This window comes from Melospiza melodia, chromosome 19 (assembly GCF_035770615.1).
Source record: "Melospiza melodia melodia isolate bMelMel2 chromosome 19, bMelMel2.pri, whole genome shotgun sequence".
Lineage (NCBI taxonomy): Eukaryota > Metazoa > Chordata > Aves > Passeriformes > Passerellidae > Melospiza > Melospiza melodia.
This window is the reverse complement of record NC_086212.1, coordinates 1,012,914-1,022,885: the sequence shown is the minus strand read 5'-3', so window position 1 is coordinate 1,022,885 and position 9,972 is coordinate 1,012,914. Positions and strand designations below refer to the sequence as shown.

Here is a 9,972-nt window from a genome sequence, read left to right as displayed (position 1 = left end):
ATAAAAGGAACAAAATAAACACAAACAAAGCAAATAAATTTTTAAAAGATGCCTTTACTAAACGTGACAAATGATGATCTGGAATGTGGCCGGCTTGTTTCTGCCCAGGTTTGCAGTGCTCCCCGTCAGTGTGTGCTGCTTTCACACGAGGATGAGCTGGAGCCAGGCTCTGCCATGGAGCTGCAGCAGTTTATTCTTGTTTTTCCCTCTTGAGCACAGGTGACAAACTGCCCTCTGGCCTTGGGCACTGCTGCTCACCTGGGCACAGCCTGAGGGGAGAGCAGGAGCCAGCCCTGCCCTCCTGCAGCAGGTGAGGGTGAGGGTGAGGGTGAGGGTGAGGGTGAGGGTGAGGATGAGAATGAGAATGAGAATGAGAATGAGAATGAGAATGAGAATGAGAATGAGAATGAGAATGAGGATGAGAATGAGAATGAGGATGAGGATGAGGATGAGGATGCTCTGGCCTTTGGGCTGTGCCCTCCTGTTCCCTCAGTGTCCCGCGTGTGCCCAGGCACGGAGCAGAGCCAGAGCCAATCCTGCTCTGGGCGGGGCAGGGATGCTGGGCTGGGATGCTGGGCTGGGATGCTGGGCTTGGATGATGGGCAGGGATGATGGGCTGGGATGATGGGTTGGGATGCTGGGCTGGGATGCTGGGCTGGGATGCTGGAAGGGATGCTGGGCTGGGATGATGGGCAGGGATGCTGGGCTGGGATGCTGGAAGGGATGCTGGAAGGGATGCTGGGCTGGGATGCTGGAAGGGATGCTGGGCTGGGATGCTGGGCTGGGATGCTGGAAGGGATGCTGGAAGGGATGCTGGAAGGGATGCTGGGCTGGGATGCTGGAAAGGATGCTGGGCAGGGATGCTGGAAGGGATGCTGGAAGGGATGCTGGAAGGGATGCTGGGCTGGGATGCTGGAAGGGATGCTGGGCAGGGATGCTGGAAGGGATGCTGGAAGGGATGCTGGGCAGGGATGCTGGAAGGGATGCTGGAAGGGATGCTGGAAGGGATGCTGGGCTGGGATGCTGGAAGGGATGCTGGGCTGGGATGCTGGAAGGGATGCTGGAAGGGATGCTGGGCTGGGATGCTGGAAGGGATGCTGGGCTGGGATGCTGGAAGGGATGCTGGGCAGGGATGCTGGAAGGGATGCTGGAAGGGATGCTGGGCAGGGATGCTGGAAGGGATGCTGGGATGGGATGCTGGAAGGGATGCTGGAAGGGATGCTGGGATGGGATGCTGGAAGGGATGCTGGTATGGGATGCTGGAAGGGATGCTGGAAGGGATGCTGGAAGGGATGCTGGGCTGCCCGGGGCACCCACAGTGCCCAGTCCGTGCTGCCGTGGCCGGGCACAGGCCGAGGCACCCCCGGGCAGGGCTGAGGGCAGCCCTGGGCACCGCTGCTCTGCCCGCCCTGCAGCAGCTCCGGCAGCGCGTCCTGCCCGAGCCCGGGGCACGGCCGGGGCAGGGCGGGCACGGAGCAGCCGCCGCTGGGCCAGCAGCGCCGGGTGCCCGTCCCAGGAGCGATGAGCGCCGTCCCGCAGCTCTGCAGTGTCACCTGAGGGGTCCCTCAGCTGGGGCAGCACGTCTAGAAGTGCCACCGAGTGCGATCCAGCTGGGTCACCTCCTGGGTACCCGCTGGAGACTCTGCCCAGAGTCTGATCACCTCAGAGCCCCCTCCGCTGCCCCGGGCACACAGGGGAGTCAGGCTCGGCAAACACCCTGCGAGCAAACCTGCATCGCTTCTATCAACACCCAAACCACGCACGGGCTGGTGAAGTTTTGCAAAGAATCAGACGGAGCAGGAAGAGCTCCTGTAGCCCCCAGGAGTTTCCAGTGGCTTTGGAAAGCTCTTCCATGGCTAAGTGATGGAAAGTGGCCCCCAGGCAGGGAAAGTGTGGAAAACGCCAATCACTTGTTTTTAAAATTTTAAAAGTTTAGTAGTAATAAAATGGTTATAAAAATAGTAATACAATGAGAGTAATAATAATTTGGACAATTTGAATTAGGACAATATGAGACAATAGAGACAAAGGGTTACAGACATCTGGGTACCTTTTCTGGACAGCACGAGCCCGAAAAAGGGCACCCATTAACAGAGGATTAACCCTAAAAAGCAACAGCCTGTTGCATATTCATACACCTCATACATGATGCATAAATTCCATTCAAACACAGGATTCTGTCTGGGCAGTGTCAGCTTCTTCCTCTGAATCCTAACAGCACCTTCAAGGCAGGAAGAAGTTCATTTCTTCTGATAAGGGAGCAATAAATTATTTTTCTCTGAAAGATTTAGGTGTCCTGTGGCTGCTATCTCACTGCAAGTCTTTTCTTTAAAAAAAGTATCCTACATAGCATCGTTTCTATTTTAAAATTTTTTATAACCTAAAACTACATTTAACACATTACTTAAGAGAATTAACACAGCATTACTTTCTAACGCAACACATAAAATATTCACTTTAATATTTGCAAAAAGCCAATCATAAAATTGGCATTTTTCACAGAAAGGAAAGCTGTGCCAGGCAGAGCTGGTTTCAGAGGGGCAGGCACCTGAAATGAAGCCCACTTGTGTGGAGGGCAGGTGGAGGAGGAGCAGCAAGGCCCTGACACGGGCTGCCCTCGGAGGGCTCAGCAGTGTCCCAGCACTCTGAGGTGCAGATTGTCCTGGTAGGCTGGCCCTGGCTGCCTGTGGGGAGCATCCTGTGTTACAACAGCTCCTGGGCAGCCACCACCTTCACCCAGCAGGAGAGCTCCTGGCCCAGGCAGGAGTCCCCAGCCAGCAGGTGCCACCTTTCCATGTCCTCGGAGCACGGGGGGAGAGATGAACTCCTCTGCAGCCCTGCCCCACCTGTGCCCAGCTCCTCACCTCTCTTTCTCACCTCACTCACAGTTTAACAAAATGCCAGATCCAAAGTGAGAGTGACTGCAGTGCAACACATCTCCTTCCTTCTCTCCAAGTGAGCATTGTACCAGTGTTAGAGGGGAAATTATCTTGTTCAAGTAATTTTTCTGTGTAATACCTGTCATTTGGAAACACTGCCACATGAAAATGAGTGTGAATAAACCTACAATTTTGATTGTCATGATATGAAATGCCTTTGTGTTCTGTTGTGGACAATGAGGCAGTTAAACACCTGTCTCTGCTGCAGGGAGCCCTCCTTCCCTGCAGGAGCTCTGGTCTCATTCTGTGTCATTGTTTTATAGCAAAGCTTCAGCATCCCAAGCAAACTGAGGGTCTGCTCCTGGATGAGTTCCACAAACAGAATCACAAAAAAATTACAGAATAGTTTGGATTGGAGGGGACCTTAGAGACTATCCAGTTCCAGCCCCTGGGCAGGGACACCTTCCACTATCCCAGGCTGCTCCAGGCCCTGTCCAGCCTGGCCTTGGGCACTGCCAGGGATGGGGCACAGCTGCTCCTGTGTTGTTTGTGCTGTGCAGGGCCTGGGCAGACCCAGGAACACCAAGGCTGTGTAGTGAGCTCAGCCTGCAGCACACAGGGATGTGATGTGGCACATCTGGAGCTGCCCTGTGTTTCTTCCCTCTTGCCCCTCCACATCCCATTGTCCCTTTGTCCCTCTGCCAACAGGTGCCAAGGCCACCTGGGGGTCCTTCAACTGCCAGTGTCCAGCAGAGATGCCTCAAAAAGGTCTTTAGTTGTGCCCTGTCACCCTGGTGTCCCTTCAGCTCCCCTTTCCTTTTGCTTCCTTACCCTTGTGACAAGGCTATTCTAAGAGATTTGGGGTTAACTTTAATTATGTGGAGACTGAAGCAGTTCTGCTCTTTCCCAGCAGTGAGCAGAAGCACCAGGGAAGCAGCGTGCTCTGAGAGTGAGGTGATGTGAGAGGGCTTGTCTGCAAACTCCCTTTGTGATTAGGCACAGGGGAGCTGTCCCTGTGGGATCCCTCAATCCATCCCCGAGCAGAAAGTCAGAGCACTTGGAGGGCTTGAGAAGATCTTGGTGGGACCCCTCAGTATTGTGCTTCCAAGTTTTGGAAAAAGCATTTGGCTTGCTCTTGTTTGCTGAGGGATTTTGAGACGTGCCTGGTACTAATGTGCATAATACAGATAAAACCAACCATGCCAAGAATCTGAGGGACAATCTGGCACAAGAACAGCAACAGGAGTGGAAAGTTCTGGAAGTTTTTTGGAAGCAGTGCTCTGATGTCTCTCTGTTGAGGCTGATTTTTGGGGAAGATGAGAATGGATAAGGAAGTTCAGTGCAGCTGGTTTAAGAAGAGTCTCATGAAACAAGGAAAACATGAAGTCACTTGGGAAAGAAAGGTTAATTCTTGGTACTAAAGAAATTTCCACTCAGTTTCCCTGTGTTTCCAGCCAGTCCCAGCACCCAGGAGCAGAGCTAGGCAAGGCCTGGGAATATCCCCACGAAGGCAAATGGAAACTCCAGGGATGATCAGATGAATGAATGTTCCTCTCTGGGGCTGATGCCCATCTCTCACACCTGGCATCCCTCAGGGGCCTTGCCCCTGTCCCAGCACACTGCAGAGGGGCTGGAATTGCTCCCCAGGGGCTGTGGAAGGCACAGAAAGGCAGGAGCAGAGCAGTGAGGGATTCCTCACCCATGCACAGCCAGGGAGGGGCACTGTGCCCGCAGCTCTGGCGCACCTGCAGAGGCTCCACGTCAGTCCTGTGCTCACCACGACATTAATTCTTGCTTTGGTGGGCTTGGTGGAATGCAGTTATATGTGAATTCATAAAAAGTGTTTTTTCTCTATGTTGCAAGCAATAATGCCCAATGAGACGTGGGTTTGTTGTACTTAAAAGGTTTTACAAAACAAAAAATTAAAATACAAAAATTCCCTTTTTCATGTTGTTTTACCAGCAGTATTGCACAGGAAGCCAAGGGTGGCCGTGAGGGCTGGCTCCAGCTGCACAAACTCTCCTGAAACCCCTCCTCAGGCCACTGAACCTGCTCTAGCTACTGAATCACATGTGCTTCTGTAGGAACAAAGTCTTTATTTTTCCCATAAAGGACTTTTGATTGTTTTCCCATCCTGAAATAGGAATTTGTCATGTGTGTCATTTCTTCCCCAGTGCCAGGCAAGAGCTTTCTGCCACAGCCACAATGGGCAGGAATCAAGATATTGCAGAAGTTTTGTATTGATCATTTCTCATATTCATAAAGGATGTAAGAAGACAAGCCAAAGGGTGAGGGTCCCTTCAGCTGTGGAACCCCTCTGTGCTGAGGGGATTCAGGGATTTTAGGGATCTAGCATTGCCCCTTGGGGATTTTGGGCCCATGGGCCTGTTCGTTAATCACATTAATGTATTTTTTATTAAAATTCAGCACTGTGGCCTTTGCTGAGTCCATACCAGGTCCCTCCCTGGCTTCTTCCCCACCTCCCCACTGGTAAAATGAAATATAATTTAGTGATGTCCAAAGAGTCAGAGACCTTCGGATGAAATGTTCTGAATTAAAATTCACCCGTATTAAAAAGTTAATTTCCTGGAAATTTCCTATAAAGGCCGCAGTTATAATTTTTTCAGCAGCCTCACCCAGCAGACAGTTTGTCCGCGCTCCCAGAGGCAGCGGCCACCGCGGCTCCCTCAGCCCTGCCGTGCCGGGGAGCGCGGCGGGGCGGGTGCCGCTGTGTCCCCGCTGGCCCCGGTGCCCGCCCCGGTGCTGTCTCCCCTCCGTCCCCTCGCTGTCCCCGCTGTGTCCCGCTGCTGTTCCCTCGCTGTCGCCGCTGTGTCCCGGTTCCTGCTCTGTCCCCGCTCTGTCCCGGTGCCGGTCCCGGTCTCCTCCCTGTCCCCGCTGTCTCCCGGTTCCGGTCCCGGTGCTGTCCCCTCTCGGTCCCCGCTGTCCCCTCGCTGTCCCCGCTGTGTCCCGGTTCCCGCTCTGTCCCCGCTCTGTCCCGGTGCCGGTTCACGCTCTGTCCCCGCTGTGTCCCGGTTCCGGTCCCGGTTCCCGCTCTTTCCCCGCTCTGTCCCGGTGCTGTCCCCTCGCTGTCCCCGCTCTGTCCCGGTGCCGGTTCCCGCTGTCCCGATTCCGGTCCCGGTCCCGGTCTCCTCGCTATCCCCGCTGTGTCCCGGTTCCCGCTGTCCCGGTCCCGGTCCCGGTCTCCTCGCTGTCCCCGCTGTCTCCCGGTTCCGGTCCCGGTGCTGTCCCCTCTCTGTCCCCGCTGTCCCCTCGCTGTCCCCTCTGTGTCCCGGTTCCGGTCCCGGTGCTGTCCCCTCTCTGTCCCCGCTGTCCCCTCGCTGTCCCCGCTGTGTCCCGGTTCCGGTGCTGTCCCCTCGCTGTCCCCGCTGTGTCCCGGTCCCGGTCCCCTCGCTGTCCCCTCTGTGTCCCAGTCCCGGTCCCGGTGCGGTCCCCTCGCTGTCCCCGCTGTGTCCCGGTCCCGGTCCCGGTCCCCTCGCTGTCCCCTCTGTGTCCCAGTCCCGGTCCCGGTGCGGTCCCCTCTCTGTCCCCGCTGTCCCCTCGCTGTCCCCGCTGTGTCCCGGTCCCGGTTCCGGTGCTGTCCCCTCGCTGTCCCCGCTGTGTCCCGGTCCCGGTCCCCTCGCTGTCCCCTCTGTGTCCCAGTCCCGGTCCCGGTGCGGTCCCCTCGCTGTCCCCGCTGTGTCCCGGTCCCGGTTCCGGTGCTGTCCCCTCGCTGTCCCCGCTGTGTCCCGGTCCCGGTCCCCTCGCTGTCCCCTCTGTGTCCCGGTCCCGGTTCCGGTGCTGTCCCCTCGCTGTCCCCGCTGTGTCCCGGTCCCGGTCCCCTCGCTGTCCCCTCACAGTCCCGGGGCCCGCCCGGGGGTCTCGGTGCCCCCCCCGCCCCCGCGCGCTGGGGCGCAGGCGCGCGCGGGTCACGTGCGCGGCGCAGGCGGCGGAGCGGCGCTGGATCCCGGGCCGCGCGCGACCCCCGCCCCGCGCGCCCCCGCGGCCCCGCGCGCGCCCCCGGCGGCGGCGGCGGGTCCAGGTGAGGGGAGGGCGGGGCGGGGGTCGGGACGCGGCGGCGGCGGCGGGAGCGGAGGGACCGGGGCCGGCCCGGGCGGGGCGCAGGCCGAGCCCGCGGCGCGGGGGAAGGGGCGGCGGGGCCTGGCGGGGCGCGGAGCGGTGCCGGGCCCGCGCCGCCGGCGGCGGAGCGGCCGGGCCGGGGGCGTTTCGGCGGTGCCGGCGGTGCCGGGGCTCCCGGCAGGCGCCTGTCAGCGTGCGGCGGCTGAGCCCGCCCGCGGCCTGCGGCCCCCAGCGCCCGGCGCGGAGCCGACCCTGCCCGGCCCGCAGCCGCCCCGGCCGCGCTCCCAGGCCGCGCTGGGGCCGGAGGGGCCGGGAGGGAGCGCGGCGGGGCCGGCAGCGCTGTCAGCCGCGGGAGCTGCCGCGGTCCGGCCGCTGTGCGAGCCGGTCCCTCAGCCCTGACCTCATGCGGGCGGTGACGGCTTTGTGCCGTGTCAGCCGGGCGCGTTGACGTTTCGCTTTTGTTCGAGTCCTCGGTGGCTCTTGAACCAGTCGCAAAAAGGCTCTTCGCTCGTTTCCTCCCTGTGATTGCAGCGTTTCTCTAAATTTCAGCTACTTAAAGCCATCTCAGCAAGCTCAGGGCTCTGATTCCTTGCCGCTGCTTTGGGGAATGGAAGGACAGAGCTCTCCTGTGGCTCTGCATCCTGGCAGCAGGTTGGAGCTCCATGAGCTTTGTCTCTGCATAACCCCTCAGCCTCCCCATAGACGCATTTTGGTCATTCGCCTCTCCGGGAACTGTAGGGAAACCTTTCTCAGAGGTTTTATTGCAGTAAAACCTCTCCTAGAAGAAAGACCGTGCCTCTTGTTGGTTTTGCAGTTATTGTGTGTTGTTCTGACTGGATCTTTAGCTGAGGCACCTTTCAGTATTTCCTGTATGTGAAAACAACCACAAAGAACAAACCTGGCATTTCCCATAAAGGTAACCAAGCGTAATGACCACAACGTTTGGGTTTGGCGGCTCTTTTCAAGTTCTGGCAAATGGTCCCAGCTTTTCTACATCTCTTGTGCAGTGAGAAACAAAGGTTTCAGGGCTGTGTTCACACAGGCCTGGGGGTGCCCGCAGCCCGGCTCCGGGTGCTTGCCTGGGATTCTAAGTATCCACCGAGCCCTGAGCCTTCCTCGGAAACTGCCCCGGCTCGGGAGGAAATGTGCTACGGTAACACTGTGTCCGGGCTCTGCTGGGAGAGGAAGGATAACAACACGGGGGGCTGCAGTTGAGAAATGACGTTTGTTAGTGTTCTGAGCCCAAGGAAGGGTCTTCTGTTAGGCGTTGGATTTGGGCTGGGAATCTCCCAGCAGCACTCTCCAGCCACTCTCTTTGGAAGGGCTGTCCTTCTGTAGGACTTGGAGGAAGGGGTTGTTTACAACAGGCTTCCAGGTGATGGAGTAATTTTACATCTTTCTAGTAAAAAAGTAGATGCTTCTCTAACATAAGAAACTACTGTGAGTAGAGAAGCCAAAGAATTCCAGGTCCTTGTGCATCTGGAAGTGTTGGTGTTTCCATTTTTCAGTGGCTTAAGTATTTGAAAATACAGGTTGTGGAGGTGAATTCTGCTGAAGAGCTGTAATGCCATTCTCTGTGCTGCCTGAGCATGACAAAGGTTCCTGCCTTGGTGGGAGATGTTGAATGTTTCAACATGGCAACTAAACCTTAAATTGGCAGTTTATTTTGATTTTCTAGTACAACAGCAATTGCTTTTGGATGGAAGCTGGAGTTGCAACCCAATTACACAGACTCACTAAATTTTATAAGATTTGCAGTGGCAAAGGCTTTGCTGCTGAGGAGTTGATGTGGCTGTAACAGTTTGCATTGAGAATGGTGAAATTTTATAGGTCACTGGAGAACCTCTGAAGGGCAGAAGGCGTGATGAGGATGTCTTTCAAAATCCTATGCTCTCTGTTGAGAAATGCACAGCTGTGGTGCAGGGATGGTGTGAGGAGGCCTGCTGGTGTGTAGGGCACTGAGCAGCAGGACTTGACCCTCGGTGCTGCAAAAACTGCCTTCAAGCATGAGCTTTTTTCTTCATGCACTGCTGGAGCAGAAGGAATGAGAGAGTGGAGGGCTGGGAACAGGTGAGGGCCAGCAGTGGAAGGAGAAATAACCCCAGATGATGCCAAGCTGAGGCAGAAGGGAAAATGCTTCATCAGGTGAGGTGTTTTTTTCCATCTCCAGGCGAGTCTCTCCATTTCCACCAGCCAGACAAGCAAGTCACCTTTGCTTTACTGGAGCCGTGGATATTTTGTGTTTTGTCTTGTCACTGTTGCAGACTCTGCTGTCCCCTCCAGAGCCCCCCATTAACTGCAGATAACGGAATGTTTCAGCCACGGAGTCAGTGTGTTCCTGCATGGAGAGCTGGAGCTTTAGCTCATGAGGATGAAGATAACTTAGATTGTTCTGTGCCCTGGCTAATTAGAGTGATGCTGCTAGAGTTTAAAGTCAATCTAAGCTTTGGGTTATGCAGGCTGGTAGTGGAAGTTTTCCAGAGGTCCAGGAGCTGGGGATTTTTCTCAGTCAATTGAGAAATCATTTTCCATCATTTTCCATCCAGTGGAACAGCATCCCACCTGCTGATGGCACATTAAAAATTGCTGTTGTAGTAATCAAAACCAGGAATAAGTACTGAATTGGTCATGTATATGTGAGAGCCCTGAGGCTGTAACTCAGTGAATAACTCTTCTTTATGTATTTGGGGAAAAAGAAAGGCAGCCAGTGTGTGACAGTGCTGTTGGTTTGGGGCTGGGGTGAGGGATGGAGACACCTGTGGGACTCCACAGCTCATGAGGGCCATCATCTCCTCAGACCTGAGACCAGCTGCAGTGAGTGCTCTGAAACACAGCCCTACACAGTTTTGGATTTGATTGGTATGAAAAATAGAAAATTACAGGAGATGAATGGTACCTTGTCTAAATTAACTTATGTAAACCAATAGTTTGGGAACAGGAAGTTGCTTATGCTCCGTTGCATATATGGGACCTGAAGGTTTAGGTCTGGATGAGAGGGATCTAGTTATCCCACCAA

General features: G+C 55.7%; 1 protein-coding gene across 1 annotated transcript in view; it reads left to right on the top strand.

The window, feature by feature from the left end:
* The first annotated feature begins 6,899 nt into the window (after window positions 1-6,899).
* Window positions 6,900-9,972, top strand: part of NCOA6 (nuclear receptor coactivator 6) — a 43,512-nt gene continuing 40,439 nt past the window's right edge. Inside the window, exon 1 of the mRNA XM_063172092.1 lies at window positions 6,900-6,918. The gene's annotated coding sequence lies outside the window, so the exon portion shown is untranslated. The remainder of the gene's footprint in view (window positions 6,919-9,972) is intronic.